The following is a 6,244-nucleotide window of genomic DNA, read 5'->3' as shown; positions in this document are numbered from 1 at the left end:
TTTCAAATTCATCCTCATTAAACTTAGTAAATCCCCACTTCTTAGAGATGTGCATCTTCTGACTGCTAGGGAACTTGAACTTGTCCCTGCTGGAAGGCTCAATCACATGCACCTTGTTCTGCAGCTTGGTGTGGATGGACATTATGACTTGGTCAATGTGGCTCCTGGCCACTGTGCCCTGGGGCTTTCCAAAGGCATGGCAAATACCTGTCTGGAGTCTAGACTGGGGACAGCAGACCAGTCAAGAATGCCCACTAGAAAGAGTTGTCTTTAAGATACTGTAGGGCAACCTGTACAGGCAATAGGTTGCAAACCCTACCTAGGATGCTGCTGTTTGCAGCCATTGCACACTGAGCCCCCATGGGGAAAAAGCACAGTTGGCTTAATTGGCTGCAAATAAATACGCTTTTTATATCAGCAGTTATTGTAAAGTGGCTACTGGTGAAGTGACTCTTATAAGGGATTCTGTACTGGTCATATTGTAAGTAAACAGAAAATAATCCAGCAATTCCAAAGTTGAAACTCAGCAGAAATATTCAGAATTTAAAAAAACAACCCTGTCAATTTTGACTACATCTTTGACCCTCATCAAAATACAAAATACTTCATGTAACAGAATTAAAGTGTTAACTACTCTAAAATTGAGAGGAGAGTAAATGGTTTCATGAGAAAATACACAGAATTATAAAATGCTTGTGATTTTATTATATTCACCTCTGATATAAACCAAAGAGAAATCAAAGATAACAAAAGACAATTTTGTTCCTCATAAAGTGTGACATATTCATGCATTTATCACTGATATTTCAGGATTGGATGAGATACTATCTTGCTCAAAGTTTTAGTGACTGAGGAAATGTCAACGTGGCTGCCATGCTGTGAGACAGACTTGCTATTAAATCTGATGTATTATATTGTAGGGATAAACTGGGGATAAGTTTGACTGGCTAATTAAAACTTTATTCTGTATAAAAGTAAAAAAATAAAAGAGAGTCACTCTTCATTCTTTCATGTTGTTTTCTGACAGTGTGTAGATTACTTCAGACACTAACTTAATCCAACATATGTATATTTTTTTCAATGCAGCTCAAGAGGAAGACAAAAATTTGCTTTGAATATGACATTTATATTGCCGGTCCTTGATTTAGATATGCAGAGGTAGCAAGACATGTTAGCTGAAAGTAGAGATCCAGTGCATTTCTAAACATGATGTCCCATTTATGTTCAAGATGACACGGATAGAGTCAATTAGGATAAACAAGTGAGTTCCAAGACAGACTTTTAAGAAAGCTGAAGAGTTGCTTAGTAACCTAATGTTATACTTTATTTCCCAACAGAGCTGTGAGGCTGTCAGAGTAGGTAATGGAATACTCAGAAATGAATCGTCTCATGTGCTCTGTCAAGATTATACTCATTTTTAATATGTTAGACCCCCTCCCACTGTCAGAAGTTGTATATATATGCTCAGTAAAACATATAGTAGGACAGTGATCAGGGAATACGACCTCAAGTTGTGCTTTGACATAAAAATCTTGTTTATTTTCTTTGCATACATTATATTGCTGTAAATCACTGAGCCACATATCTACCAGTACTTTAGGGAAATGTACATTCAAGTTTTTTATCCTACAGGTTTGCTTGCTATCTCCTTGGGCCCTCTCTGGCAGCACTTACTGCCGTTTGCACCTCCTATACTCTACATTTGAAGAGTCACACGTGAAGTCACAAGAAGTGTTGTTGTTCCTTCACATTGTCCAGACAGCAATATATCCACTCATGTAAACTATATTCTTCCAGAGAAACTATACTTAGTGAACACTTCAAATAATTTTAAAATCATCTCTGAAGATAAAACCAGACTGATGCATATACATAAACTAAACTGTAAATATAACTTAACAAAGTATTATTCATGTTAATGAAACATTTGAACTTAGGTCCTCTAATAGGTCCTCTGAACTGAACTGAACAGAAACTCTTAATTGTTCATTTCAATTTGTCAGGATATGAAAATGCCAGAGCCCCTTTCCTGAATTGCAATAATTGGGATTTGAAAGTTCACAAGAAATAGAAAAAAAAGGAAGGTAGAGATGCATTAAACGATTACCATCATTGATAAGAACATTGGTATGATAAGTTTTGATTTTCAAGTTAAAGATCTAAAGAGAAGAAAATCCCCCATATCCTCCTCAGAGTTAGCTGACACATAATCATTAAATTATTAATTATTGTATCATCTTTGTGAGATATATTGGGAACAATCACTTTTCTCATTTTTATAGGTAGATTTCATAAACTTTTTGTTAATAAGCTGGGATGTGGCTGAATCTTAGGGAAATCATAAAAAATTACATGTAATTTGTTTTGGAATATTTTATCAGTAGATATTACAGCTAATTAGCTGTTAATAACCATGAATATGATTAGTAAAAAAATTAAAAAATAAGTAAATAAAGCAACTCTATTGTTTTATATGCAACATCCCTAACTGTGTTTGGGCCCACTTCCAACAGTCCCCACCAAATATATTTTAGGACTAGAAATGTAACAGTAATATTGCTTTCATCAGGACACATGGAATGAGCCTACAGGTCATTCCTTCTGAAATAGAGAAAAACAAATATTGTATATTAGCACATATTTGTGGAATCTAGAAAAATGGTACAGATGAACCTATTTGCAGGGAAGGAATAGAGACACAGACATAGAGAATGGACAAGTGGAGACAGGGGTGGAGAGGGGTTGAGATGAACTGGGAGACTGGGATTGACCTGTGTGCACTGCCATGAGTAAAACAGATAGCTAGTGGCAACTTGGCGATAAAGAGGTGAACAATTAAGAGTGAATCACACATTCCCAGATTTATCTAGGATTGTTGCCACATAATGCTTCTCCAAGGAGAAAACCATTTTTTGAGTTGCTGCCTAGGCATGTTACAGTATGACAACTCTGCTCACACCCAGAGTGTGGACATTTAGATAAAGATCTGAGTTTAGGATTCTTCTACAGTTTCCTAGTTTGCTTTACCTGGGGCATCACCTAAAGTGACCACTCAGTGTTGAATCCCCCAAATATTAGTAACTTTGACTCCAGCCACCTTATAAGTAATCTGTTTCCTGCTGGCTGATGATCTCAGACAGAGTACTGCCCTTCCCAGGTTCATCACACCTCCCCTTCTGGAAAGTGATGCATTTGTGACTTTACTTCCATTGTGTGGAAATTTCATGTTTCAATCAAAACAGGCCCCAGGATTTTCTCTTCCCCAAAGTGGACACTCCTTCTAATGCTCAGGGAGTTACATGCTGCATCCCCACCCCCACTTCAACCCTTACTCCTGCTTCTGGCTTGTGCCACCTTACTTAGTGGGTCAAACTGCATAATCTGCATTGTTGTTGTCTAGTCACCAAGTCCTATCTGACTCTTTGCAACACCATGAACTCTTCTGTCCATAGGATTTCCCAGGCAAGTGTACTGGAATGGGTTGCCGTTTGCTTCTCCAGGGGATCTTCTCAACCCAGGGAACTAACCTGTGTCTTCAGCTTGGCAGGTGGATTCTTTATCACTGAGCCATCAGGGAAACCCCATAATATGTATGTTATTAGCTTAATACACCAGCTCCAGGGTTTCACACATGGCTTCATGTTATGATCTTCCTTAAAAATAAAGAAAACAATCACCCATAAAAATCAAGAGATATAAAATAATGTTTAATACTGAGCTTATTTTTATTTTCCTTTGAGTATCAAAGAATGCATTAATATTGAAGTATTTACTGATGCCCAAAATGAATCAGGATCATAGTGGTCCAACAGGCTAGAAGTCATTGATTCTGATGTTATTATAGTTTCTTAGAGTGATTTAAAATCTTATCATAGTGTTATAGAGTCTACCATAAGACTCTGCAACTAGCTAGTAATTCATGTATGATTGCTATTCCAATATTTGATTTGACCATTCAGGCCCCAGAGAATATAGTCATGTAATCTGCAAAACCAGAATGAGGAGAAATCTCTCCATTAGTTGATCTTATAAAGCAGATCAAAAAAGCACCATTTATCCATCTGGAAATACATGAGTGCCCTGTCATGAGGGTTGCACACGTGATTTTCTAAGTCATAAGTTTTAAAGAATTGAACCAGTTTTTGATAAATAGACTTACAAAAAATGAGTAAATAAGTAACGCGAACTGTTCAATTTGAAGACCTGGCAGTTGTTATTCAACTAGTGAGAGAAAACAAGCTGTTGTTTGCAGTCACTTGCAACCTACAGGTTGACTTTGTCTCAGCTCAGGACTTCCCAAGTGGTTCAGTGATAAAGAATCTGCCTCCCAATGCGGGAGATGAAGGAAACTCAGGTTGGGTCCCTGGGTTGGGAAGATCACATGGAGAAGGAAATGGCAACCCACTCCAGCATTCTTGCCTGGAAAATCGTACGGACAGAAGAGCCTGGTGGGTTACAGTCCATGGTTTCACGAAGAGTCTGACATGACTGAGTAGCTGAGCACACGGTCAAACAAGAGGCAGAGATCTCATGGGGCTTCTCAGGTGGTGTTAGTGGTAAAGAACCCACCTGCCAATGCAGGAGATGTAAGAGACATGGGTTCCATCCCTGAATCAGAAAGATCCCCCGAAACAACTATAACAACAAGAAATCCAATCATACTGGCCTTTTATAATTTTTTTTCAGAGGTTAGAGGTTTTAATTCTACATTTTAGAGTGCATGCATTTCCATGTCTCTGGAAGTTAATTATTTTTATCCAAACTTCTTCTTTGGGAATACACTATCTCTTTCTTCCTTTGATACTTCCATCATGAACTAAAACACATGCAAGGGATTTCCATAGACGTGGAATTTGTTTTGGATGGTTCAGCATGTAGACAGCATTAGAAGTTTTCATAAATACTATATCTGTTGCATTTACAGTGTGCCTTATACTGTAACCATCATATAGATTATTTTCAGTCTCCATAAAAGGTATTCAAACATTTTTAATCCCATTTTACAAAGCAGGGACATTAACACTTCTAAGTCCTAAGTAGTACTTATGGAGAGAGAATTGCCACTCTTATTTGTCTGAAAGCAAAGTGTGCATGGTCTTTCTTTAATCTCACACTGCTTCTCTGAGGGTTGGGGTGGGATAAAGGAAAGAAAAAGGCATTGCTAATATATGTACAAAGTTGGGGTGGGGGAGGGAGGCTTTCTTAATGTGTGACATTTCCAATGAAAGAATAAAGTTAGGACATTTCCATCACACGTATCTGTGTCATTTTATATCTGATGTTGATACTTAAAACCCCACTCTGACACTTAAATGATATGAACTTGATTTTAATAAGCTATTGTTTTCTCATCTGTCAATGACAATGACTTCTAGGGGAGAATTTAAAGAAATAATTAGCATAGTGTCTAGCTAGCAAAAAAGTGGGCTTCCTAGGTAGCACAGTGGTAAAGAATCTACCTGCCAATGCAGGAGATGCAAGGGATGAGGGTTCAATTCCTGGGTCGGGAAGATCCCCTGGAGAAAGGAATGGCAACCCAATCCAGTGTTCTTGCCTGGATAATTCCATGGACACAGGAGCCTGGAGGACTAAAGTCCATGGGGTCTCAAAGAGTCAGACATGACTCAGTGACTAGCACTAACAAAATAAATGTTTGTCTGCATATATGATTATAAAATAAAGATATGTTTATTCATAATGCAAAATAAAGAAATATAGTTTCAGTAACTATTTTAACATAAATATCTCATATCTGAACCCACAGAGCGATAATGTACCTAGATAATTATATGCCAATGTATGAGAAAAACAGCTGCTCAACAGGCAAAAGAATTAGTTATTAGTGTGAGAACAGACTAAAAGGTGAGCAGAGGAAAAGAAGAGCAATTCTATCAGCCCTGCATTTTGGCAAATATTATAGGCTACATTGTCCTAAGATAATCTTGAATTTGGGATTATCTAGAGAAGGTCATAGGAAAACAAAGTTGAAATAGGTTTTTGATAAATTTTGCTCAAATCATGATACACATTTTCTGTTAAAGTTTAATTTTTGGTTATATGTTTATTAATTATGAAGAAGCAAAAGAGAGGCATACTTGGGATAATTAGTAATGATTTCATTCTCTGTGGTGTCATAAATCTCAAAAGTTGTCAAACATGGATATTTGATAGTGACATGTAGGTTCTGTTCATTCTGGTATTAATAAATAGGTCTAATAATGTAATTCATATATATTAACTGTGA

At 37.1% G+C, this 6,244-nt stretch overlaps 1 non-coding gene across 1 annotated transcript; it reads right to left on the bottom strand.

The window, feature by feature from the left end:
* Positions 1-262: 262 nt before the first annotated feature.
* LOC139183724 (small nucleolar RNA SNORA70) lies at positions 263-396 on the bottom strand. Its single transcript, XR_011567345.1, has one exon. It is a non-coding gene; the product is annotated as a small nucleolar RNA SNORA70 (small nucleolar RNA).
* Between the last annotated feature and the right edge of the window lie 5,848 nt (positions 397-6,244).

Source organism: Bos indicus, chromosome 6 (assembly GCF_029378745.1).
Source record: "Bos indicus isolate NIAB-ARS_2022 breed Sahiwal x Tharparkar chromosome 6, NIAB-ARS_B.indTharparkar_mat_pri_1.0, whole genome shotgun sequence".
NCBI classification, from domain to species: Eukaryota; Metazoa; Chordata; class Mammalia; order Artiodactyla; family Bovidae; genus Bos; species Bos indicus.
The sequence above is the reverse complement of the archived record's forward strand: the minus strand, read 5'-3'. Positions and strand labels throughout refer to the sequence as shown.